Source organism: Prinia subflava (genome assembly GCF_021018805.1).
Source record: "Prinia subflava isolate CZ2003 ecotype Zambia chromosome W unlocalized genomic scaffold, Cam_Psub_1.2 scaffold_39_NEW, whole genome shotgun sequence".
Classification (NCBI taxonomy): Eukaryota; Metazoa; Chordata; class Aves; order Passeriformes; family Cisticolidae; genus Prinia; species Prinia subflava.
Window position 1 is genome coordinate 1,341,974 of NW_026960613.1, and position 27,849 is coordinate 1,369,822.

At 45.6% G+C, this 27,849-nt stretch overlaps 1 long non-coding RNA gene across 1 annotated transcript; it reads right to left on the bottom strand.

Annotated features, from left to right (window-relative positions):
• Positions 1–336: 336 nt before the first annotated feature.
• LOC134565210 (uncharacterized) lies at positions 337–26,071 on the bottom strand. The gene is made up of 4 exons (XR_010083812.1): positions 24,736–26,071; positions 21,950–22,029; positions 18,293–18,376; positions 337–1,425 (listed from the first exon to the last, which is right to left on the bottom strand). It is a non-coding gene; the product is annotated as an uncharacterized LOC134565210 (long non-coding RNA).
• Positions 26,072–27,849: the final 1,778 nt, after the last annotated feature.

The following is a 27,849-nucleotide window of genomic DNA, read 5'->3' on the forward strand; positions in this document are numbered from 1 at the left end:
GAACTCAAATCTCTGCCCTGCCACCATCTTCGGAGAACAAGCCCCTGCAACCCTGCCTTCATCGACCCCAGCCTCATCAATGTTCCGGTTAGAAGCTATCCCCACATGTGTCCCGGTTGTCTTTTGGATGGAGGTAAAGCAACAGGCAATGAAAAGCAGTGATATAGAGGGGGCTGAACTAATTTCTGTACCCAAGTATCCACCATCACCAGAAAACTGGGGGGGTGGGGGGGGGGGGGGGCAGAGATTGCAGCATACCCAGTTATACAAGGTACTGGCAATACGTCTGACTTGTATGTACCCTTTTATTTGCAAATCCTTTCAGAGCTATGCCAACTGACTGCTAAACATGGGCTAGGATCACCTGCTGTTGACAATATGCTTCAGTTTATAACTGCTAGTAAACTAACCCCCTATGATATGAAGCAAATTGCAAAATTACTATGCACTCCAGTGCAATATATGATGCTTGAAATAGCCTGAAAGTACAGAGGACTAGGGACTGCAAAATTCAAAAGCTTTGCAGCAAAACCTGTGATTTAATGCAGAGATTTTTCAACTTATGAGACTGTCCCCAAAGAAGACTCACAAACCTAAGCATGCCTAAACCCCTGTTATGGGTTGACACAGTTTGGTTTTTAGTTAAAGTGGAAACAGTTCCCTGTCAGGACCTTGGAATTGTTTTGAGACAGGCACCTATCAAAGTTCATTTTTAAATATTGACATATTTGACCACTGAGGAAGCTAGATGCGACTTTGGAAAATACCCATGTAATCCTGAGTGTGTCCAAGCCAGCCCTTTTTCTTTCCTGCATTGGAACAGGTAACAGGGCCGGTCTTGGTCCGCCTGGTGGCCCGGCCTGGCCCACCGCTCCCCTGTGCTTGGGGAGGGCTGGCTGGGCCTGGTTGTGCCTCCGGGACCCCCCATTGGCTGAAAGCAGGGGAAAGCTGCAGTTTAACATCTAGTGAGTTTTAAGCTCGCCCCGGCAGCTGCTCGTGCCACCCGCCAGGGCCGGGGAGGGGGGGGGGCTAGGAGGCAAGTAAGATGTTAAGATGTTCCCACCCCAGGGAGCAGCTCCGAGCTGGGCCAGGCCCACCCCAATTGTCACTGAGGGGTGAGCAGAGAAGTATTTTATCGTATTTATGATCTCTGACTGCCCAGCCGCTCCGATTCTCCAATCTCTCAGCATGAGTTCCTCCCCCCATCGCGGCCTTGAAATCAAACACCGTGAGCCGCAGCTTGTCACAGATGACACAAAAAGAACCACACGAGGACACGCTGGTGAGCAAAGCAGGAAAAGGGACGAGTTTATTTACAAAACTCAATTTTAAGCATTTCCTATGGGGTCTGTGGATTGGAGGATGGAATTCCACCTCTCAAACGACATTGGTCAAGCCAACTGTCAATCAACTTTCTCCTCCCACCTAGAAATATGTAAACAATGAAAGACAGTTAGCAAAACATGGCCATTGTTTATAGTACAAACTATGAGAAAGTAAGATTTCTGACTCCCATATGAAGAACATTACAGAAGGCTTAGAAAAGTCTTCAAAACCAGAGTGACAGCAGCTAGAGAGAGAATGACTGAGCAGATTTGACCCTTTCTTGGCAACATGAAGCTTTCGAGGCTTAACTCTTCCTTGAGAGAGAGGAGAGATGGGCAGAGTGAACATAGAGAAGACCCAGCATGAAGTCAGACTAAAAGACTAATTAGAGGAAGGATGGAAGAGTTGCCTGCTGGCTGGACTTCTTATAGGGCCATGGAAATGAACTCTATATGTAGATTATCCCTTCAAATCATGGGAAAAAATATGCAGTTGGGGAGATGATTGTTTATTTGTGGATTTTCGAGCAAAGGTGTTTGTTATGAACTGAGTAATATTGCATTAGAATCTGATTCTTGTGGTCTCATGAGATGCTTGAACAGAGAGAGATGAGAAGCCCTCTGCACCAGTGAAGAAGTAAGAAGACATCTCTGTTCCCTGTGTGTGGTGGTGGGTTTTTGTTAAGCTGGTTTGACTTCTGTATCTCAGTGGTTCTTCCCTGTTTCGCCCCACCTGATGGGTCAGGTGCTGTCCAGGCATGTCTCGTCCTTTGTCTCTTTGTCTACCTCTCCTACACCTGCCCTGTCCCTGAAAGCTTTGGTCAGCTGTCCATCTTTCCCCTGACCCTGTCCTATGTTATGGAAAAACCCCTGTCCATCTGTCCTGACGCAAATCACTTGCTTGTTTCACACCCCCTACCCCTCGGTTTTAAAAGCAGGAGCAGGCTTTGTCTTTTTGTTTGAGCCAGCTGCCAGCCACGTGCCCGCCCATGCCGCCCCACCCGCCATGCCAGACAGTCACCACCAGTCTCTCACCACTTGCCGCAGACCGCGGCACCAAAGGTGTACAGTTTGTGGAATGTCAGTGCCTCTGTGGAGCCAGCCCGCTTTTTGGTCGAGGCAAGCCGACGGGAAGGAGAGGCAGCCATGCAGCAGCTCCCACAGGGTTTCTCCTGGCTTCTGGAAACTAACTTGCAGCTTTTATTTCCAGGACTGTCAGTTGGTGAGTTGCCTGACCGTGCAGCAGGCAGGGGTATGGGTGTTTTCCCACAGGGGAAGGGAGGGCACAGGGCGGACGCTCTGCGTGCTGCCAAGAAAGCCGCGGAGTTGGCTGCGTACCCCAGACGGGATCCTTGGGCTTTCCTTTTGCATTTGTTTTCTCGTTTTACTGCAAAGGAGGAAGGATCAGTGATTCTGCAGACTCAATGGGAACAACAGTCTACAGAATCTAGAGAAGTGTTTGTTCAGGTTATGGATTCCCTCGTGGTGGGAAAAATGCATTTTTCTTGGGCTTTGTTAAAAAGTTTATTCGCTGGTTGTTTCTTCATATTCCAGATGTGTCTCCTAAAGATGGTAAAAGTGCAGCTTTTTGGAATATTGTGAATTCAAAAATGATTGATTTAACCAAAAAAGGGGACTCTTCTGGGGATGATTTCTATTCTTTGCTTGTTAAAATCCAAGTTGTAGTGAGTGAGCAAGAAAAAGACCCAGAGAGAAAGAAAAAACCAACCCAGTGTTCCCCAGTTCCTCCTAATACCCCTCTTTCCCAAACCCCTTGTCTCAATACCTCATCCCCAAAGCCTTCTCAGCACCCCTGCCCCCTGCAGCAAAGTGCCTGCTGCAAAGAAATTTCCCTAAACCCTCTACCTGTTCTCTTTGTCCCAGTTCAAAATCCCCAAACTGAATCTAGTTTTCCTTCCACCCTCCAAAATGGTTCCCAGGGGGAACAAAATGGACGAAGACTCATGGCTTGGTCTTGACCATGTGCTTCTTCTTCCCACAATCCCTTTCTCCCTGTCTCCTCCCCTCCAACCAACCTCTTCCTGTCACCTAACCCCTCCTACCCTCCGGGTACCACCCCTTTCTTTGAGTCAGCCCCTTCAGCTCCTCCCCCTGTGTCAGTCAACCTGACTCCTCCCCTGGGTCCTCCCAGAGTTCCACCCTCAGTGACATCACTGGAAATCCCCACCCCCTTTTGCAAATCTGCCCATGTTTCCGCCCCCTTTTTGTGTAGCTCCGCCCACCAACTTCCTACTTCCAGTTCCCATGGTCCCACATCCGGTTCCTGTGGTCCAGAACCCAGAAATGACTGGCCTAAAAGCCTAAACCCACAACAAAAATTAGAAGCCATTCCTTTTGCTGCCCTTGTTACATATAGTCAAAGGGGAACCCATCCAAAATGGGAACCTTTCTCTTACCAAAGCAAAAAGGAGCTTTTGCAAAGCTCAAATAGAATTTGGTCGAAACAGTGAATTTTTTAAAAGCTTATTAAAAGCCACTTTTTCATCAAATGTGTTAGTTCCTGGTGACCTCAAATATTTATTTTCATGCCTCCTTTCCCCCACAGAATATATTCTGTGAGAAAGGACATGGAAGAGGTTACTCAAGGAGCTCCTTCCTGAGCTTTTGCAGATCCCTGAATGTGCAGTTGATGCACAAAACCATCCAATTACAATAGACCATATAAGTGGTGAAGAAGATTGGGATCAAGAACGCAAGCCAGCTGGGGGTATACCTCAGCCTGTTCTCCAACGCGTGAAAGGAGCTGCTGAAAAAGCTTTTCAAATTATGCCTACCAAAGATGCTAGACAAAGTTATATTTCTATTAAACAGTCTCCTTCTGAGCCCTTCCTAGATTTTATAGACAGGCTTCGTGCTGTGGTGGAGAGTCAAATAGAAGACCTAGAGTTACAACAAAAGATGATCCTAGAAGTGGCGCAAACCAATGTCAGTGAGGTTTGCAAGAGAGTCATCCTGGAACTCCCTGTTGATCCACCACCAACCCTGGATCTCCTCCTTGAGACGTGCATGAACCAAGCCATCATAGACCCAGAAGAATTGCGAAAAGGACCCAGGCTCAGAATCAGGACTGCAGCACCAGCCACCCTCCCACCTCAACCACCAGTGGCTAGGAGAGTCACATGTCACCAGTGTGGGCAGGAGGGACATAATACGGTTCTGTCCTTTCAAAAACAAAACATCACACACCGAGAGGGGAGAGGGGAGAAGGGGAGTCTGCTCAAACATCAAAAAACTGAAAGGGGAGCTCAAACCTGTCATGTGTGATGAAAAAAGGGACAGGTCGCCAGGTTGTAAAAGTTGAAAAAGAGAGTGATGCTTTAAATGTGCAAGATCTTCAAAAACCTTCAGGTTTCATTACCACAAAAAGTAAGTATGAGCCTTTTAAGCCCGAACTTACTACTCCCATGGTGTTTTCTTCACCTGACTGGCACTCAAGAACATTTGACCTTAAACAAGTTTCATCCTTACACTAGACTGACAGTGAGTATCTTGTTGGAGACATAAAACACACACCCTCTGAGATCAAGATTGTTCCTGGCATTTTACCATCAGCCAAAGCAAATTGTTTTCTTGGCACATTGTGTCCATCCTCCCTTTTTCCTTCCTAAAGGTCAAGTAATAGTGCAAGCGATTCCAATTCCCGATTTACTCCCAAACCTCATGATGATATTGATCTTTCTGTCTATTGGGCTGAGGTTGTGGGTGAACAAAAGCCTTTTATCTGGTGTGCGCTCAAATAGGAAAGAGACTTTGTTCAGATGCTAGGAATGATGGACACAGGGTCACATTTAACTCTTATTCCACCACACAAATGGCCATCACACTGGGAGCTGCAACCCGTGGCTGGCGAGGTTTCAGGTGTCAGGGGAACAAAATTGGCCAAGAGATCAAAGAGCATTGTACAAATTGAAGGACTGGATGGAAAATTGGCTTCTTTATGTGCATTTGTTGTCGATTCTGGTTATACCCTCTGGGGAAGAGATGCCATGTCTCAATGGGGGTTCAATTACAAATTAAAAAAAAACCCCAGGATTTTTAGTTGCGGCCACTGAAGAGCACCCCATTCAAAAACTGAATTGGCTGACGGATACTCCAGTTTACCTGGACCAGTGGCCGCTGAACAAACAAAAATATAAGGTGCTCAACGAGCTTGTGGCAGAGCAACTAGCTAAAGGCCACATTGTTGAAACTAACAGCCCATGGAATTCTCCAGTGTTTGTCATCTAAAAACCAGGGAAAGACAAGTGGAGCTTCCTCCACGATCTGAGATAAAGCAATGAAGTCATTGAAGACATATGGTCCCTTCCACTGGGTATGCCATCCCCTTCAATACTCCCCCAAAATTGGAATCTAGTCGTCATCGATATAAAAGATTGTTTCTTCCAAATTCCCCAAGACCCAGCTGATGCCCCGCAGTTTGCTTTCTCTGTGCCTTCCATCAATAGGGAAGCTCTCTGGAGGCGCTACTACTGGAAGGTTTTATCGCAAAGGGATGAAAAACAGTCCAACTATGTGTCAGTAGGACATTACCAAAATACTGCCCCCAGTGCGTGCCAAAGCAGAAGCAGATGTCATCCTTCACTATATGGATGATGTGCTAGTGTGTCCCCCTAATAGTGACATGCTCACAGAAGTACTAGATGAAACTATTACTGCTCTGACCGCTGCGGGAGTTTAGTTGCAGCAAGAAAAAGTGCAAAGGCTGCTGCCTTGGAAGTACTTAGGGCTTGAGATTGCCAACCAAACATTAACACCCCAAAAGTTGGTGATCAGTGATAGGCCTAAGACTTTGAGAGACCTCCAACAGCTGTGTGGGTCCTTGAACTGGGTCAGGACAAGGCTAGGCCTCACTACAGAAGACTTAGCCTCCCTCTTCAATTTGTTAAAGAGGGGAAAAGAGCTAGATTCTTTGAGGGCTCTGACGCAGGAGGCCCAGCAAGCATTAGAGAAGGTACATTCAGGGATGTCAAGTAGGCAAGCCCATCGCTGCCGGCCAGACCTCCCATTCAATTTCATAATTTTGGGGAAATTGCCACACCTCCATGGGCTCATTTTTCAGTGGTACAAAGACCAGAAGGGCCCTCTCTTGATCAGAGTGGGTGTTCCTTGGTCACCAAAAGTCCAAAAGTGTCACCAAACCACAAGAGTTGATGGCCCAGCTGATCAGCAAAGCTAGATTCAAAATGCAACTGCTAGCGGGGTGTGAGTTTACATGCATTCATGTACAAATTAAATTGTCAACTGGAATGTTCACAAATGAAGCTTTAGAGCAATTGCTCCATGAAAATGAAATGTTACAGTTTGCTCTAGACTGCTACCCAGGGAAAATTTCAATTCATTGTCCTGGCCAAAAATTGTTCAGCTCTGAATTTAATTTGACCCCAAAAGAAAATCAAAGTTGCAAGCCTCTCAAAGCCTTGACAATTTTCACAGAAGCGTCCCGAAGGCACCACAAGTCCGTAATTACTTGGAAAGATCCTCAGACTCAGCAGTGGGAGACAGATGTAGAGATAGTTTAGGGTTCCCCTCAAGTTGCTGAGTTGGCTGCAGTAGTCAGGGTCCTTGAGAAGTTTTCTGAACCAATAAGTATTGTTACTGATTCGGCCTATGTAGCAGGGGTAATGTCAAGAGTTGAAAATGCAGTTCTCAAAGAAGTTTCAAATCCAGTAATATTTAACTTGCTCCCAAAGCTAATCCATCTAGTCTCCCACCAAGAGCAACCGTATTACATAATGCATGCAAGATCACACACAGACCTTCCAGGTTTCATCACAGAGGGCAACCGCAGAGCAGATGCCCTAGCCACTCCTGTGCAGCTAGCTGGCCTTCCTAACACCTTCCAACAGGCCAAGTTAAGCCATTAACAGTTCCATCAAAATGTTCCAGGTCTGATCCGCCTATTCCGTCTAAGGCGAGATCAAGCCAAAGCAATCATAGATACCTGTCCGAACTGCCAAAAGTTCTCCCTGCCGTCTTAAGGATCAGGAGTTAATCCAAGAGGGTTTGGCAGTTGTGAAGTGTGGCAAGCAGATGTCACCCACATACCCCAGTTTGGAAAGTTTAAATACGTCCACGTTTCAGTTGATACCTTCTCTGGTGCACTTTATGCCTCAGCCCACACAGGAGAGAAGACCACAGATGCACAGAAACACCTTGTGCAGGCCTTCTCCACTTTGGGGATCCCCAAAATGATCAAAACTGATAATGGTCCGACATATGCCTCCAAGGAGTTCAGTAATTTCCTGCAAGAGAGGGGGGTTGAATACCACAAGGGTATCCCTTACTCCCCCACTGGTCAGGCAGTAATAGGAAGAACCCATCACACTCTCAAAAAAAACATAGAACAACAGAGAGGAGATGTCAAAATCAACAGTCCACACCAACGACTTTGTAAAGCTCTTTTTACTATGAACTTTCTCAACTGTTCATTTGAAAATCTCAGCCCTCCTGTTGTCAGGCATTTCAACCAGTCAGTGGCTGAAGAGAGACCACCAGTCCTGGTAAAAGACCTAGAGACCTGGAAGGTCCAGGGGCCCTTTGATTTAGTCACTTGGGGTCAAGGATACGCCTGCGTGTCCACCCCCTCAGGTTTGAAATGGATCCCGCAAAAATGGGTCAAACCGTATGTTCCACCTAAAGAAAAAGACACCCTAAATGCATATTCACCTTCACCTTCCCTACTCAATGATGTAGCCGTTGCTTCCTCTCGAAGAAGACGCAAAGGAAGTAGGGAACCCGAATCCTGTGTTTTCCCTGATCCAGAGTGTTTAATAAGTTCTTCTGATGAGTGTTAAATGTTATTTTCCTACTTACATGTGTATGTTGTTTTTAGACATCCTCCTATTCCCCAAAATGAAGCCAGAACTCCTGTAGTTTTTGTTTCTGCTAACACTGTCAGCAGAGCATGAACAAGAACATGATGACTTCAAAGTGATGCCTTGCCTCAATTTATCCAGCAGAGGCCAGAGCATCTTCCATTCCATCCAAGGAATTAAGAACATGATTGAAGAAATTAGGTGAGAATCAGGAGACTGGCTGAAAATCATCTTTAGAGACTGAGGGTTGCCAGGGTGGATGTCATCAGTTGTAAAAGATATTTTAATAGTTTTTCTCATTATCCTTTTAATTTCCTTAACCTTTGTTGGGGGTTAGATTTGCCTCTTTTTCACTTACAGAATTTTTTCCCATCAGTTGCTAAGAAACTTTAATGACAGTACTTAACCAAAACAAAGGGAGTAGTTTAAGGACATGGCAGCACAAGGCTACACCTGTTGTTTTTGAGTCTTTGGGAGTTTGCCTCAGAGGGGAGAGATAACGCAAACTTTGGGAAAGGTAAAAGAGCTGAGGGGGCAGTTGCTCATTCTTGCTCTCACTATCGAGGAGGACAGTCAAGCTGCCCCTCGCTGCAGGAAGAGTTCATGGCCATCACTCTTCCTCGTCCTGGGAAATCTATCGTCATCTGCTCGTGTACCCAGGAATCCTGAGCTCGCTTTCTCTGGCCCTGCCCCCACCACCACTGCTTCTTTGGAGCTTTGAGGCTCTCCTGCTACTCTGTAGCCCTGCACTGCTCAGCCCTGGTAGGACACGCCTGTTACTCCAGCTACCAGCACAGAGCTCCTCATCTCATCCACCAGCCTGGGACTTTCCACCCTTCCAGCTTGGCCTCTCAGTGTCCTGCAGGGGCACTGAGATCAAACTGCCCTGGGCTTTTTGTGAAAGAAAGCCCTCGAGGTTCCTGGTTCTGTTTATTATTAATGCTGTAGTTGTTGTTTGCTTGTTGTTTTGTCATATATACTAGTAAAGAACTGTTATTCCTATCCCCATATCTCTGCCTGAAACCCTCTTTTATTTTCTAAATAAGAATAATTTGGAGGGAGGGGATTTGAATTCTCCATCTCTAGGGAGGTCCTGCCCCCTTCCTAGCAGATACCTGTCTTTCAAACCAAGACAACCTTTAAAGTGCTAAAGGGAGTTCTAGCTAAAAGAACCAAAAAATCGGCTCCTTCCAAATTCACTGTGGCAGCTGTTAAAAGATGGTGGAAAGAGCCACACCTGTGATAAAGAATCCTTTGCCTTTGGAGTTTTCAGTCTTTAAAAGGTGACACCCCAATAACCCATGACCCATAAGCAGCTTGGGAAACTGCTAATGGGAGGGGTCATGGAAGCAGGTTTCTCCAGGCTGCTGTTTTTGTGACAGTTAAAACCCACAAGAGAACTGTTCTAGGTTGTCACTGGGATCTATGACTCTAAGAGACTCCTCTCCTGAAGAAGTGATGAAAGACTGTTTTTCAAATAGTGAAACTGAAAATCACAGGTTGTCTCTCTGTGTTACTTGTGGGAAAGTGAACTGTTTATGGTGGTAGGAGAAAGGTTCTGAAAGTTTCATTTTTTTTTCTTTTCCTTTTTTTCTGTTTTTCCTTCTTTTAGTGTGTGTTAATAAAATCTATCTGTTTACCTTAAGTTGGGCCTGTTTTGCCTTTTTCTCCTAAATCCTATCTCACAGAGAGAAAAGAGTAGACACAGAAACCATCACAAAATTGGTGTGTTGGCTGGGAAAGGTCAAAATTGGCGAACGTGAAACTGCTACAACTCCTTAATCCTAGCCCAAACAAAAAACTGCAACAAGACAAGCCATCATGAAAAAAACACATGGCACTTTAAAACGTAAACTTAAAAAACAAGAGTGTCACCATGAGATTTCCTAGTTTTCTGGGCATTCATATTAAAGTGGGAGTTCTTATTTCTCACGCTTTGCTCATGTAAACAAGAGATTGTTTTTGTAAACACTGTCAATGTTTTTGCATTCTTCTTGAGGAGAGGAAGGGTGTTGAATGGCAGTCCTTTTGACCAATGTGGTTGAGAGGTGGGAATTCCACCCTCCAATCCGTGGTTACCTCTCTAAAAGCATATAATAGGATGAAATAAACAAATCAGGGCTTTCCGCCCCTGCTCGTCTTTCTCTCAACTTTCTCAGTGTCTGTGTAGTCATTTTAGCATGGCAAACAGCAACAACAGGAGGGAGACGTGTGATGAATCCCCACAGAGCAGGTTAGCTAAGGTTGTCTATACACTGAATCATCTGAGAGTATTAAAGTCCCAGAAGCCAGTCATTTTAAATCACTTCCTATCACTACAATCATCTGGCGGTAATCAGTCGCCAAAATCCAAGGTAATGGTATGAGACCTTATCACCAATAGGTGGGGAAGCCCGTGGAATCTCATTACTTGGGGACAGGGATATGCCTCTGTTTCTACGGATGCTGAAACACATTGGGTACCTGCCAGATGTGTCCGTCCTGCCTTACGTCCTGTCCAAGACCACAAGAAGCATCCTCCTGACAGCCCTTCAACATTGTGGAGCTGTGTGTGGAATAGTGATAGAAACTACTTGTTCACCTACTTCATGGAGATCTGGGACTCTTAAAGTGACATTTCATTTAAGGATTCTATTTGTTTACAAACTGTTTTTCTATTTACAAAGTGTTTTTTCTGTTTACAAATTGTTTTTCTGTAATTAGTTTTTCTCACAGTTCTAAAGGTTGAATATTCTTTGTTTTGTGTTAAATTATAATTTGTAACCATAAGCAGTTAACCTGTAACATGCCAGCCTAGAAGACTGTGATCTCGCCTGACAGCTCGTGGAGGTGAGTGCTGCAACTCCAGTGGTACATGGGACACATCACTGACTACGGAGAATTTTGTCAAAACCTCATTCAAATTAAACCCATGCTGTCATCTGCTACTGTTATAGGTTGACACGGTTTGGTTTTTAGTTAAAGTGAAAATAGTTGCCTGTCAGGACCTTGGAATGTTTTGAAACTGGCACCTATCAGAGTCCATTTTTGAATACTGACATACTGTTAGACTATTGAGGAAGCTAGATGCGACTTTGAGGAATACTCATCTAAAATTCTGAGTGAGGGCAGGTCTTCCCTTTCCTCCTGATCACTCGAACAGGTAACATCAAGCCGGGCTGTTCTCTTAGGATGACTCAGCCTGGCCCTGCTGCTCCCTTCCCCCTGGGGGGGGTCTCAGGTTTTTTTTTTCCCCGAGACATATAGGGTTTAGAATCTTTAATCCTTTGAATGCCCATGCCAGAAGCAGAAGAAAAACTTGGTGTTTGCCAGCTCAGGTTTCTCAAGGTTGTTTATTGTTTCTTATCTCTAAGTTCTTTCTGTGCCCAGGAAAGGTCCTTGCTGCAGCCAGAGCACGAGGCGATTCTACCTCCCAGGTTGGGCACGCTCAACCTTTTGTACCCTTTCTCTGACCCAACCACTGTCCACAACGTATTCCTTATTTACAGTCTATCACCAATAGCTACTACCTATGTTAGACATGTCACTTCTATCCTAAACCAATCCCTTGTGACCCATTACAGCAGAAGATGGAGGACAAGGACAAGAAGGAAGAAGGACAGGGCCACACCCTGATTCCTCCATCTTGCCTTCCCCATTAGCACCCGGTGATAAACTAACTACTGTTTACATTAAACTCTTGGGGTCTGTAGATCTTTGTGCAATGCTGGTAATTTTTCCCATGGGCTGAGATCAAAGACAGTGTCACTTTGTGCCCTGTGCCAGGGTCTCAGACCCCCCTGCCAGGGTCTCGGGCCATCCAGGGCAGCCTCTGGGCCCCGGCCGGCTGGCAGGGGAGGCCTGGAGCCAGCCGAGCCAGCAGGAGCTGGGCCTCTGATAACACCTTTGGGCCCAGCTGGGCTGAGCCTACCCCGATTGCCACCGTGGGATGGGCAAAACTGTCCTCCCCTCCTTCCCCTCCTTCCCCTGCTCCAGTGACTCCTGGGCTGAGAAGGAAAGGGGGGGAGAGAAGAAAATCCCAGCCTCTTCAGAGGGGCTGATCACATTGACCATCACAGACCTGGGCAGATTTAACCCTTTCTTGGCAACCTGAAGCTTTTAGAACTCCAAATCTTTCCCTGAGGGAGAGAGAAGAAAGAGTGATAAAAAGACAGCATGATATGACATCAGCAAAAAAACTGATAAAGATTATTAGAAGGAGGGATTGAGGAAGTGGACATTTCTGACTGGACTTCTCTGGATGTAAACCATGGAAACTGGACTAACATATCCCTTCAAATCGTAGTAATATATGCATTTAGAGAGATGTTGCTCAAATTTGTGTGTAGATTTTGAACAAAGGTGTGTGATGGACTAAGTGATTTTGATCTTATGAGATGCTTGAACAGAGATAGAAATAAGTCCATTGTGCTGATGAAGAAGTGAGAAGATATCTCTGTTCCCTGAGAAGAAGAATCCTTTGTTCCTTTGAGTTGTGCATCTTTAAAAGGTGACACCCTAATATGCAAAAGTCTAGACCCATGACCCATAGGCAGCCTGGGAAACTGCTAATGGGAGGGGTCACAAAAGCAGGATTTTTTACTGGGCGACTGTTTTTTGTAACAGTTGAAGCCTGTTGGAGTCTAGAACATCCCTCTAGCCACCCTGGAGGGTTTGGAGACCAGACAGGGGGGTCTGGGATCTGTACAAGGGGGTCAACCAGCCTCACACAGAGCCCAGGAGGACACTGCTTCTGATCCCTGTCCACGGGAGTGAATGCCCACATTGTATAAAGAATCACAAGCTGAGAGAATTCAAAATAAGTAGTAGTTAGTTTATCACAGAGTGTAAAATCTAGGATTTTTAGTATATGGGTTTGAAGAGGCAATGTTGTAATTTAGATTTGGGGGGGGTCCCCGGGGAGGGTTCCCCGGGAGCCCCCCGGGTCTTAGGGTCGTGGGTGTTCGCATGCAGGCAGGCAAGGAGACTAGACGGCTGGTGAGGTGCTGATGAGATGAGGATTTATTTGGAGTTTGACCCCAGGAAGGCAGCATGGTCACTGAGGGAGAGGGAGAAGGGGAGAGGGAAGGGGAGAGGAGCAGAGCCTCCAGAGGCTTCAAGGGCAAAGAGAGGGAGAGCCTACTTCTCCCTGCACCCTTAAGAGGGAGTTTCGAAATGGTAAGATTCTTCAGCCAATAGAGTTACAGACACACAGTACTGCAGGGAGGTTACAGACTTGGGAAAAACCATGCACTCTCCAGGGGTGAGCCAGAGCATACCATTTCAATAAAATGCAATTCCACAAGGCAAGATGGAGGAACTGGGGAGTGGTCCTGTCCTCCTTGTTCTTGTTCTTCTCCTCCATTTTCTGCTGAGTTTTATTACAAGGATTGGTTTAGAGTAGAAATGACATGTTAACATAGGTAGCAAGTACTGGTAAAATTCTGTAAATAAAAAGTACATTGTGGACGGTGGTTGGGTCAGAGAAATGTACAAAAGGTCCGTGACTCTCCGATCCGCCCCAGTCCGCCTCGTGTCCTGCTCTGCTGGAGATGCCTTGCAGAGCTGAGAAAGAACTAAGATAATGTACCCTGCCAGGGAGGCCTGGCAGAGCTGAGAAAGAACTGAGAGATAATGAAGAATAAACAACCTTGGAAACATGCACAGGTGGACTCAGCTTGTTGTCTCTGGCTCTGGCATGGAACCCTTAGGGCTAGAGAAGACAAAAAACCTTATTACCTTGGGGAACAGCAACCCCGAGGAGAATCTCAGAGAAAAGCAACTCTGTAAGAGTGGCGCCCGAAAACATCTCAGCAGCCACGGACCCTCAGAAGAAGACAAAACTTCAGCACTAGAAGATAAGAAGAGACTCAGCAGGTCACCGATCTTGGAACTTCAGCCAGACCGACGTGAACCCAGAGGCCCAGGGCTGCGTCATCCCACAGCTGCCGGACAGCAAGGGACAACACCGGTTCCAGTTCCACAGGGAGGAAGAACTTGCACCTAGGTGAGACCGGTCAAAAACCCAGAGCATGGGGGGAATGTATCCCAGAAATAGCTACATATCTTATTAACTCGGCAAAGTATCACTGCTGCATAACTTGCAGCTTTATTTAACAAAGAGCCAGCAGCTCTCTAACAATGGGTTTGCATCGAAATTCCACAATGTAGAATGGAACTACTGTTCCAAACAGAATTTTGGAAAGAGGTGAACAAAAAACTATATCAAAAAGCCACAAGGAGAGATAAAGCAGCTCTCAAATTATTGACACCAGCAAGAGCACTGCTGGAAATAATATCACAGAATTCCAAGGAAGAATTATAATTGCCACGGCAGCAGAGAGGCAAAGAAGAATCAGATTCCCAGCCCTCTGAGCAACAGTGAGCCCACATCTCGACCGCAACCCCAGAAAAGGGAGAGGACGCTCAAAATCAGTCTCTAACAGTTTCCCGGACATCCCCACAATCTATAAGCCTGCCACAAACCTCCTCACCAACTCCAGGAAAATTACAGCTCCTCATTCATCCTGCTTCACAGGAACACCTTGATATGATATTTTATGAAATCGAGTCCTCTGCACGCAAGTGTAAACCTAGGCAGAGGCATTTTAGTGCCCCAGAGTTCAAAACCCCATTGCCCCTCTGCACCCTACCCCGCAGCCTGGCAAGGACAGTGAAGCGGGCGGCGTGTGGCCGTGCCGCACTGCCCTCCCCATCCCCCACTGCAAACCAGCAAGGGAAAGAGGGGAAAGGGCAGAAGGAACACCAGCCGTGCCTCAGGGGCCCAGGGGGGGAACACACAACTCGGGGGAGGGCGGTCCGCAAACGCCCTGCACTGGGAAGGAAACATTAACAGGGAAGAGGGGTTGGAAACAGATGGTGAAGAAATAGAATGGGGAGAAGGTGAGCTTTCACAGTCACCTTTGAATCGGTCCGAGCAAGAAAGTGAGGAGAACGAATCGTTTCTGGGTGATTCTCATGAAATACGACTCACACAGGGCAGGTTCAGTGGCCGTGCGTGCTCACACAGCTCAGAGCTGATGCGAAAGCAGCGGCGGGTGCTGCCACCGTGCCGGGGAAGACAGAACAGATCGCCAGCAGAGCGATGCTGGGGGAGGCTGGATTGGGTCGCACCACCCGAATGTTCGCACAGCCCGCTGCACTCGCCGTGCGGCCGGTGACAGAGGCTGCTGCCTCCCCAGCAGGGAGGCGGAAACCGGGCCGCACCGCCCCAGCATGCGTGGAGGGACGGAAAAGGGCCATGTCACTGCGCGCGAGCAAAAGGAGGCGGGACAGGACGCGCGGTCGCGATGGGTGAATGAGTGAAAAAAGTGGTTTTTACTTAATTTCCCCACGGTCCCTAAACACACCCTATGACCAGTCCCGAGAAGGCTGAAACTACTGATCCATCCTACTGAGGAGGAGGATATGGATCTCAGTTTTTAAAAATTTTTTTTGAGGCTTGTTCCCCCGCCATGATACTCGTTCCCCAGGAAGGAGGCGTGGGGAATCCAACACAGACCCCGCCTCCAGGTCTCCTCAGCTCTCCCCCTCCAAACTTGGAACAGGGAGGGACAAAGCGCTGTTGTCCCCCCCCCCCAGCTGGACAGGGGGAGACGAAGGGGAAAGCAGTGGAGGGACCGCAGGCAGCGGTCACCGAGCGTGGGAGTGTGGGAGCGAGGGGCAGACCAGCCGAGCCAAACCAAGCCGTGCAGGGCAGTTGGGGGACGCCCTGCATTGGGGGGACGCAGACAGCTGGGACGCCCTGCCTGTGGACACCACGCTCTTCTGTGGCGCAGGCAGGACACACAGTGATGACGCGGACCGTGGCCACCAGTCCAGCACAAGAGGCAGGGATGCAGGAAGCGCGGGATTTTTAGGGAGCGCCAGGGCAGATCAGGGCGGGGCGGACCCTGGGAGAGAGCAGGGAGAGTGCATCTCCTCTGGCTCTGCCACGCCAGGGCAGGAGGAGGAGGGGCATGGCCACGCCGGAGGAGTTTCATTCCAGGCCCCCATGCCAGTGCAGACAGGGGCGAGGCTGGGCCAGGGTGGGATTTCCCTCTGGGCACCGCCCCCCCCTCCCCCCCCCCCTCGCAGCAAACGCAAGCAGTGTTCCGCCCATTCCCTCTCATCATAGCAGTGATCAGACAGCGGGACCCTCCCGCAGCAACCTTGGCACAATTATGCAGCAATGCCAAGGCATCGAAATAATTAAAGCAAAACAGCAAACATGCTCTCAGCACCCAGCCGGCCCTACGTGAGTAACACAATTACAAAATTGCAGCTTTTTCTAAGCATGCTGCACAAGGATTGTAGTGCTCCCATCCTCAGCCAGGAGAGGGGGAAGATGATGTTGCATGACGGCAATGCACAGAATTTAAGATTTATAAGAAACATGCAGCAACACCCAAAAGCTGCAGTGATCAGGGCAAAGAATTTTTCACAATCATGCCCATTGTATCACAACACTGACATAGAGTCGGCTGTGCCAGGGACTCCCTCAATGTTTTTATCAACCCTGAATCCCTCAGTTCAGTCAGAACGGCCTGGCCAGTCAGGCAAGCAAATGCTGAACCCAGCCGGCTCAACGACAGGGCCACCTAGTGACGAAATCCTAAAACTGCACCCAGCTGGCTCAGTGACAGTGCCACCTAGTGACGAAATCCTAAAACTGAAACAATTGCAGCGAAATGCAGGGTCACTGCACCACCCCGTGCGGCGACACCGCCACCTAGTGGTGAAACTCAAAATTACATCTTTTTTTCCGATTTCATACAAAAGATTTCTGCAAGAAAAATGATTCCTAAGCAAAAACAACAACAACAAAGAAAACTTTTCATCAGCCCCTGAAGACAACAAAGTTCAAGATATTCTAGCTCAAAAGCAGCAGCAAATATTCACGGTTGGTGACAGCAAGTCAGTTCAAACTCCACATGATTTTTGGACTGCAGAACAAACTTCTTTTTCCACTCAATCACAATCATCTTTATTTTCAAAAGATTTTTTTAAGCAATTATTTTTCCAGTTGAAAGACTGTGCTCTGGAATTTTATCCGAATTTAGCAATGCATTTCCCTCAATTACCCCTTCCAGCATAAGGCAGCCACACCCTTTCTGAATCCTCTGCAAATAATCCCTAAACATTTATACCAAGGCTACCTGCTGGGTCAGAGGCAATTCCAGCCATGATTTCCCTTCACCGTGCCACATAGGTATTATGTGCAGCACAGAGAAAGTGATTCCCCAGTCCTCATACAGGAGGGGGAAAAATGATTTACAATTTCCACTCCTCATCCAGGAGAGGGAGAAAAGTCAGAAATGCAAGAAAAAAACAGAAATGTCAGCAAGCTCCAAAATAGAAGAAACAGCATCATGGCAACAGCAATTGAATCACATTCTATGGAATTGCATTTTATTGAAATGGTATGCTCTGGCTCATGCCTGGAAAGTGTATGGTTTATCCCAAGTCTGTAACCTCCCCCGCAGTATCGTGTGTCTGTAATTCTATTGGCTGAAGAATCTTACTGCGCCCATTTCGAAGCTCCCTCTTAAGGGTGCAAGCAGAGAGGGCTCGCTCTCTTGGCCGTGGAGGCCTCCGGAGGCTCCACTCCTCTCCCCTTCCCTCTCCCCTTCCCCCTCTCCCCTTCCCTTCCCCCTCTCCCTCAGTGACCATGCTGCCTTCCTGGGGTCGAACTCCAAATAAATCCTCATCTCATCAGCACCTCACCAGCTGTCTAGAGTCTCCTTGCCTACCAGCACGCGAACACCCACGAACCTAGAGCCCGGGGGGCTCCCGGGGAACCCTCTCCAGGGACCCCCCCCAAAATTTAAATTACAACAACATTCCTGCAAATTCACAGGATGAAAGAATTATAACAGACTGCAAAAAAATCAAAAAGAAAACATTGAAAGAAAAGAGCTTTGATATAGTGAAGCATGGAAAGTATTGTGTTATCAATGACATGACCTACAGAATGCAAACCCAAGATGGGAGCAATCAGATCACAATGTGCTCAGAGACTGGAGAAAAGTGATGTGAGAAAATGGTGTGAAATCTCTGTACTTCAAACAATTTTTGAAGGAATGCTAAATAGAGGAAAGCCCTCGAGGAACTGAGGAACAGATACCAAGGAGGAGTGAATGCAACTCTCACCATGTTGCAGGTGGCAGGGGACATGCCACATGACAGACCCGAAATTCAAGCCAGGGACTTGCCACGACAGGTGCTGGCAGACATCTGAAATACAGCACAAAAAACAATTTTGCAAGTTCCATCAACTGAAACACCTGAAAACATTTATACAATAATCCAGCAAGGACCTTCAGAGTCTTTCATGTCATTCCCCGGTTGTCTCAAAAAGGCAATGGACAGGCAAGTAAACAATGAAATAGCAAAGCTACACCTGCTTCAATTCCTTGCTTTTGCAAATGCCAACACAGAATTCAGACGCATCATCAGTGCAGTGCCTGGTTGACCGTCTCTGGCAGAGATGGTGAAGGCAGAAATGGTAGAGGCATGCAGCAAAGTGGACACACCTCAGCACATCGCATCAGTGCAGGCAGGCATCTGAAGAAAGCAGCTTGAAAGGATCCTCCAAGCCCAGAATGAAGGAATTCTCACAGCACTTCAACAAGTGCTTCAACAGAACAGCACGTGGACATTGTAAGAAAAGACCAGAAGAAGAAAATACAATCATTTGCCCGTTTGTTGTGGAGCAATCCATCATTGTGTGGGAAACACAGTGTGGGAAAGGGACATCCTATCATAAAGAAGAAAAAATACAAAATGGAATGGAAATAAGTTTTTTGCCAGAGTTATTCATTGTGCGTAAGTTTGAGTTATGTTTCCACATTTTAATGTTGTTGAGATTGATTTTTGTGTGGTTTGGTTTGAGTTTGAGTTATATATTGTTAAATATATAATTTTAAGGTTTTATTTCAAGTTTGGGCTCTGATGAGTTTAAGTTAAGTTTATATTTAAGTTTCATGAAGTTTAATTAGTAATGAATTTATATTTTATTGATTTGCTGTATATGGATTTTATAAGGTTACTGCAAGTTGTAGATTTTTTATCAAGATTTATTTATGTTGAATTTAAGTGTTGGTTGATTTAAAAGCTGATTTACAATTTATAAAAGGTATGTTTGTTTAATTTGCAAAGTTTAGTTATTTCTCTTCAGAAATGAAACACTTTCAACTGAAATGATGATGATGGAACATTGATAAATAAGATTTGAGGAGAAGATACAATTTGTTAGATCCATGATTTTATTGTTGGTTGTGAATTGTTTCAGTCTTTTGTGTTACATTTTGAATTCATAAGTGTATGAGTCTTGAAATTCAATTTTTTGACATGTTAAGTTTTGATATATTGATTATATAGTATGAAAATATACATAAAAATTGATAGTACTTATAAGTTGATATTGCAGTCAAGTTTTTATGCTTTGTCATTTGTTTATAGTTTTTCAAAGAGCATTTGTCATCTTGAATTTTTCTATTTGTTTTTTAGCCATTTAAGCATTTCGTAAATGCTGTTGTTGAAAAATGTAGTTGTATTGTTAAGTGCAAGTCAGAATTCTTTCTTAAGTTTCATTTTAAGTATATAGTTTGTCTCTTTTGTAATCAATTTTGTGTTTTATGCAATGTTTTTGCATGTCCTTTTGAAGTTTCATTTGATTTTTTAACTGTGTTATGCATTTCTCTTGGAATGAGATTTTGGGCTTGTTTTGGTACCTCTTGTGTGTGTAGAGGCACTGCACTTCAGTTTGTTAAATCTTTAAGTGTTTTTCAGAAGGTCTTGGAGAGAGATACCTGAAGCATCATTGATGATTTTTCCATCAGCTGTTGATCCTGTCATTTTTCCAATTGGTGCTCAACTATTTTCAAGAAAAGTTCCAGAAAAGACGAGTTCCTGAGTGATCTGATCAATTTTTCATCTTAAGTTTTAAGTGTTTCTTTTGTGTAAAAATATTATGACAGTTTGTTGTATTTTGGGCATTTTATGTTCATTGTTGTTAGAGGTTTTATTTAAAGAATATGCTAAAGAGCATCACTCCAACTTGAAGTATGAGTCCTGGCCAGACTCTGATTTTAACTTGGATGGATGTTGATTGCCAACAAAGCCCAGAGGTTTCTGCTCCAAAAAACTAATATGCAAGTTATCTTGACTTGGCAATTTGATCCTATTAATATAACAGCTGAATCAACTTTGAGGTGAAACCTGGTGTCCTTGCCTGAGAAAGGGTATTGGGATCTTCACTGAAGGAAAGTGTTTCAACAGTTTGCAGTCTCTGAGGTGATGGAAAAAATGATTTGATAATCAAGTTTCATTTTCAGTGGTACCGAATTTTTTTCTTTGTGTTGAGCATTTTTTTTTTAAATTGAAGTCTTTTGTCATGCTATATAGTACGCATGTCATGTTTTATATCTCCAAAAAATTGAAATAACCTTCATGGTTCAAAAGGAGAGGGGAGGCATGTTGAGTGCAAATTTAAGCAGAATCCTGAATGTTGAAGAAAATTTAATGTTTTAAACTTTTGACAAGTTCTTTTGTAAAGTCCACTTCATCGATCGCTTATCTGTAGCTTTAAAAGATGCCCCAGATTTACCTGCAGAAGTGCAAGAACATCTATTTCGTTCCCTTGCCTTTGAGAATGCCAACTCACATACCAGGACTGTTTTAGCTTCCCTTTCCCAAGGCTGTGGGGTCTATGAGATGCTAGTAAAAGCTGCCAGAGCTGAACAAGACAACGAGACAGCAGCATTCACAGCAGCCTTTCAAGATGCCATAGAGCAACAGGGACACATCATTGCAGCTGCATTGACAGGAGGCAACATCAACCATCCCAGTAACAACAGAGAAGCCTGCAGTCATGATACATCACCAGGCAGTGAAGAAGAAGAGACCGCAGACGATTTTGGGACTTTATATTTAGAACCTGCGTATAGATGAATGGCAAGGACTGAATACTGTGCTTTTATCTTTTGCTTTTAATGGCTGGGATCATGGGGTTTTTCTGGGTGAATCAAATTGTGCTTTGCTTGTAACAGTGTATGCAAAAAGTAGTTAGCCGTGCCACAGAGCCAGTTTGGATAGCTCTAAAGAAAAAGAGGGAACTTGTAGCAAGAGCAGGATGTCTTATGGAATGAAGGTTGAGCTATCCCAAACGGGGCCTCAGATTTGGGCCTGTAAGGCCTCAGATTTGGGCTCATGTAGTAGTAGATAAACCTGCGGCACAGTTAGAATTTCAATTAAGATGTGTACATGTTTTAGCTAGGGCAGTTATGATAGAAACACGGTCGATGCCTTAAACTGAAATAGTTTACATATTTGCTCACCCTGAATACCAATAGAAATGCACCTGCAACTGTAAACTATTCTGCCCTGTATAAAACCAGCCATTTCGAGAATAAAGAGGAGAACGTATGTTATAACCACATTGGTCAGACCTGCGTTTGTTCTGTCTCCAATCCCAATTAGAGTCCCTGATTTCACTTATACCCACGCCTGTGTCCAGGACTCCTTCCACATGGAGGCGGTCTGACCCACAGGCTAGGTTGCATGCCATGGAGGGTTTATTCTCTCCCACCACCTCTGCCCAGTAGACTTCCAGTGATTTTCCTTCTGCTGTGATCTCTGCTGGAATGGGAATGGCCTGGGCAAAAATTTGCCCCTCTACCAGGTAAAATGGTGGGTGGGTGCAGCGTGCCAACAACATGAGGCCTGTTATCTTTCCCTTAATGGTCATGGGAGCTACCTCAGTCTCTAAGGATCTGTGTGCTGTGTCCCCAGTAACAAAATACTCACTGTCCAGTCCCACGTGGTAAACCGTCAGGTCCTGTGAGATGTTTGACAAGTCCACTGTAATGACTTTCCAATCAGTAGATCTGAAATGAAAACCTTTGGTAGTCAAGAGCCTAAATCTACCTCGCAGCTGCCAAACCTTGTTAGCTAAACATTTGACAAATTTTTTTTTCTGCACCCCCACACTGTGTTACCCATCCTCCCCCTTTCTTGTTGAGACAGGCATTCGCCAGTGTGGGTCCCGCTATATTTATATCTTTGCGCGTAGTTGTATTAACAGCGGGTATGCGCTGTAAATTCACTTTTTTGTTTGTTGAACTTCTGTTTCTGGTTTTGGGGGCAGGTTCTGGTGAAGTGTCCTGGTTTCTTGCGACCGAGGCAGATGATGTGCTGCAGCTGGTGTGGTGACATTGGTTGCCTCCTTGGATTTGGTACCGCAGCTGCCTTAGGCTGTGGGTGTGCCAGTCCTGGATTCCTTTCAGGTGCACTGAACAGTTCTGCTTTTTTTGTACAGGCTTCTATCATTTGCGAAAGACTAGGAAATGAGTCGAGGGGAAGGCTAAGAATAATTCTACGACAGGTCTCATTAGCATTCCTCTGAGCCATCTCCTTGATCAATTCTGCCTGCACCACCGTGTCTTGTACTTGTCTTTCCACTTGTGTTCTCAGACGGTCCACGAACTGGAAGAAATTCTCTGAAGGAAACTGTTTAATGTTAACATAACTGCCCTTAACTTCAACTGCTGGTAGCTGATAAAGCATTTTTTTCTGCAACCTTACAGATCTTATCTAAAATTGACTTAGATAACACTAGAGTTTGTTTTTCTGGACAGTGCCAGACACCTTCACCACACAGGTGATCATGTGTGATATCATGTCCATCCTTGTCTTTTACTTCACCAGGAGTTTGTTGAATCTCATGTAATAGTTTTTTCAAAACTCTTTTCCACATGCTTTCCCACAGATCATACTCTGAGGGAGATAACAGACATCTAAATAAGTCTTTGATGTCACTGGGTACCATCTCATGTGAATTAAAGGTTGCCCTCATCATTCCTTTGAAAACCTCACTGGATCTCCCAAATTCTTGCTGTATTTTTCAGATCTCCTTTTTATCTTGATAGGGTAACGGTTGATAAGCCCTCGTGTCATTTCTCCTACCAAGATAAAGGGACAGCTGCTACAGAGGGAATGCTTTCATCAACATTTTTATGAGTTCCTAAAAATTCTGCTGCTCTCCCAGTGTCCAAGGAAATAGGAGGTATACCCTCCTCCACCCCTTGGGGTCTGTCAAGAGGCAGCTCTCTCCCTCTCTCCCAGGGTCCCGGGAGTGTCTGGTCATGTCCCCTTGCCGTGAGGAAATTGCCCCCCCCCCCGCTAGGGCCGGAGGTTGAGGGGGCTCTCCCCCTTCCCCGCTCCCGTGGCAGCTCGGAGGGAGGCACTGGGAGGAGGGATGGGGTGGGACTGCCCAAGGCACAAAGGGATTGGGCAAGGGATATGGAGTAGGGGCGGGGATTGGGGGGAAGAAAGAGCAAGCGCATGGCGTTCGCCATTGCCCTCCAGCACGTGTTTTGCAGTTCCCAGGGAGCCTGCCACATTCCCAGGGCCCTGGGAGAAGAGCATTTCACCTTTGGAGCAGTGATAACTGAGTTCTTGAGAAAAACCAGGTGTGGTAAAAGGGTACAGGGGGGATATTCCGATATCAGAACCAGGATACTGTGGGGGGATCAGAAAAAGGATTACTTGGAGAATTTATCTGTGGCTGTCTGCTTTTTTTCTGCTTCTTACAGTTGCTTGTGAGCTTGTAAAAATAGTGGAATACATAGAGAAGCTTTTTGTTATAAATATGGAATGGTTAATTCATGTTCTTATGAAAAATTAGAAATTTATAAAATTGTATAAAGTGATATCAGGTAAAAGTTTATGTTTTAAGAGATTCTGCAGCAGACGGTGAAACTGACAGCCCTGAGACAGCCGGCGCCTCCATTCATAAAAGAACAAAGGAGTTTTGCGAGAAAGCTCGCAGCTGCCCAAGCACCAGGGAGGGGACCCCGGAGATAAGCTGGCACCAGCAACTCACACGTTGGGTGCCAGCTTCACGGACCATCAAGCCACATCTTCGATATCCGGACCACTCATCAACTATAAGGACCTATAGAAATTGGACATTAACATTTGAACTAAGAAAAGAACTCTTTTCTGCTTGGCTGGGGAAACTCCTGAATTTGTATAGTTGGTGGGGAAACAATGGGGAATATGGGGAAATATTGCCGAGGGTGTATAAAAACCAAGCCCCGAACCGGGCTAATTCGTGAACCGCTGGGGGAGATAGCAGGCTGCCAGACCCTGTATCTCACGGTTCACCCTTGGCATTTCCCGGGAAATCTCTGTCAAGTTTCTCCGCTGTTGGTGGGTTATCGAAATTCTGTGATTTGATTTGTTATTAATAAACCAAATTATTATTTAAAATTGGAATATCTGATTGGCATTTATAACACTTTTTTATCTCCATTTTCGACTTTAAAAGTCAGTAACTGTCCAATTTCATCCCAAAATGAAATAGAATCCATATTTTGAAAAGCAGACTCTGGAAGCTCAGCTGATAGCCAGCAGACAAAATGTGTTAGTAACTTTTTAGGGATTCTAACATTAATTAAAATATTTTTGAGCTGTTTTAATACACTCTTTTGGTGAACAGATAGCTGTGGGCCCATATTTCTGTTTTTTTAAAGGCTATTTGTCCAATATCTACCTCCACACACAAAAACTGCACGGCTATTCCATCTCACCTCTGTAACTCAGCAGGGCAGGCAGGGCAAACCACGGCGCCGGGCAGAGTGCCTCTTGCGATTTTTTTCCCGACTGCAAGGGCAGTGGGGGGTGTCCCGCCGCTTTAGCCTGGCTTCTGGGACTCATCCAGTGTCATGGTCACCCCAAAACGTGGGCTTTGCCGGCCGGGGCGGCCCCGCACTGACGGAGCTCCGGTTCGGCAGAAAAAAAAAAAAAAAACCAAAAAAAACCCAAACCGCGTTTAACACAAACAGGCGTCCACTGGGTCCTAGCGCACCCGGAGCTTCTACGATCACAATGGTAAAATTCCCCTGACAGCAAGGAGTTATTTCCCGGGGTAACCGCAACACGGGGGGACTTACCTTTTTCCTTTAGGACTGTGGTTGCCGTAGCAGCAGTGTCAAGAGTCCTTGTCCCGAGTCCACTCGCAAATGAGGCGCCAAGCAAGCTAGCGACCCTTCCCCACACTTATAGCCCCAGAAAAAGCAGCTGATAAGTGACAGGGTAGTTGAACCTCCCAAAGAGCTTTTGAGACCCTGAAATAGGGGTTCCAGCTTCTGCGTGGGCTTCTAATATTGCATAAAAACCTATGATTGGTGCCAACTGAAATACTGCCCCTGCAGTCCCCCAGAGTTCCTAGGCTAGCTCAGATCCTAGAGGGCTTTGGAGGAATATTTCAGGGACAAGGCAAAAGATTCCAAAAGAGGCTATAACCCCCAGATGTAGTCCAAGACGTTTATTCTAGATGATTTCCAGGGGGGAAAGAGAACGAATGAGGAAGAAGAGGGCTTTATCTAGGCTCCTGCTAAGGAAGAGATAGTTGGAACTCAGCCAATAGGGTCAGAAAGGGGAGGAAGGGTTAAACTACATGGTTACAGAGTCCAGGGGTCTCTGGGGAGGGAAAAACCATTCCCCAAAGAAATTCAACAGCTACCAATTCAGGTATATTGGAATTAGACTCTCTAGAGTAGTATCTCTTGTTCAAAAAGGGAGTGGGAGGTAAATTAGATTCAAAGGCGCAAGCCCTGGCGGTTGAGTGTCGACTGTCTAATAAAGTACCCTGTAGTGCCAATGATGTCAGAATATCAAGGTGGGGTGCCTTGAAAAGGAGGTATGCAGCTCATGCCACTTATATTTCCCCCAAAGAATACTTCTGCTGCCAAGAAGGTGGACTCCCTCACCATGGGTGGCAACCCCGTGGGCTTAGGCAGAGGCAGAGAAGTACGCCTGTGGGGAATTCTGGTGATTCTGAGCTTAATGATGGGCAGGACAGCCAGCCTGCTCCCCGAGAATCACCTCAGTGTTGAGACGCGGAGCCCAGCCCAAGGCTGTGGTCAGTGCTTTAAGACCACACTAAAGGGACAGGTGGTTACAAAAATCATAGCGTACCAGACCCACTATGACTGTAAGAGTGCCAACGAAAGGGGAAATTGCACATACAATGGCACTCAATGTAAAATATGTCAGTCAGAAAGGGGAGTAGTCTCTTATGAACCAAAAGCTATACCTAAGGATTGGTGGTTAAAGGCATGGTCTATGCAAAAAGATAAGAAGGTGTTAACACATGTGTTATATAAACGAGCGGCTGAACCCACAATTCCTATCTGTAACAACTGCAACCATACCGTATGGATCGGAGATAAGATGGAACCAACATTTTTGGCATACTCCCAGGTTAATGCAGTGTGTTATGATCACAGCCAATTAAAAGTGTGCACCATGAATGGGAAAGCATATTGGGTCAGAGAAAATTCATAACATGGTTACGTAGCTTATGAACTAGCTTGCTCACAATACGGCAGAACGTTTTGTTTTGCAAGGGATGAAGAAGGAATAGACCTGGAGAGTAGAATGAAGCAAATGGGCCAGGAATTAAAAAAACAGGAGTCAGAGGCAAGAAAGGAAGGAATAGAACAAGAGAAGTTAAGAGCATTAAATGGGCAATATGAGCAATTAGAACAACAGTACAGCAATTGGGACCTACCCACCGCAAATAAGAATTTGTTTGTGGGCCTAATGCAAGAAATTGCAACAGAATTAGGGTTATCTAATTGTTAGATTTGTGGAGGTCTCAAATCAGCTGAGAAATGGCCATGGAAGGGTGAGGACTTAACTCCAGAGCAACTTCTGAAATGGAATCACACTCAAATTTCTAAAACATTGAAATGACCTGAGGGGTGGGTTTTGTATCGTAGAATAATTGGAACAGTTTGTATCAGTTGAAAAGGGAAAAGATATACCGAAGTAGTGGGTTATACTCCTTGTATATCTACTCCAGTAGTGAATTCAAATGATAACACCAAGACCTGGAAGCTGGAGGCTCCCGCTGGGTATTGGAGTAAAACCAAAGAAACAAATTGTGCATGGAATAACCAAATTGGACTATGCTGGTATAAAAGCCCTGGAGCAAACCCTTACCAATCCTTAGACACCCTAAAGGAGTACTGGGAAAACCAGGGGCTGTAAACGACCCATGGAAGGCCCTTAATGGAATATACTGGATTTGCAGGGAAAAGGCTTACAGTGAACAACCCCATAGGTAGAAAGGATCCTGTACTTTAAGAATGATAAGACCGTCCTTCTTTGTGCTACCAAGGTCCGAGAGTAATCTGCTGGGAGCACCCCTATATGAGACCCTGGACAGGGAAAAGAGGGAATTGAGACTTGAATTTCCAAAAGCAGGAGGGGATCAAAAATGGGGAGAGGACGAATGGCCTGCAGAGAGGATAATAGCGTACTATGGCCCGGCGACTTGGGCTCAAGATGGAAGTTGGGGATTTAGAACCCAAATTTACTTGCTAAATTGGTTAATAAGACTCTAGGCAGTAGTAGAAATCATGTCAAATTATACTTCTGATGCTCTTGAATTATTGGCTGAGCAGCACTCCCAAATGTGAGCATTTGTATATCAAAACCGAATAGCTTTGGACTATTTGTCCAAAGGAGGGGTTTGTGGAAAATTTAATGAATATGAATGCTGTGTAGAAATTGATGACTATGGGGAAACTATAAAAAATCTTGCCACAGAGATCAAGGAAGTGGCACATGTACCAGTCCAAAAATGGAATTCCATCCTCCAAGCTTCATGGTGGGACCAATTGTTTGGGAGAGGA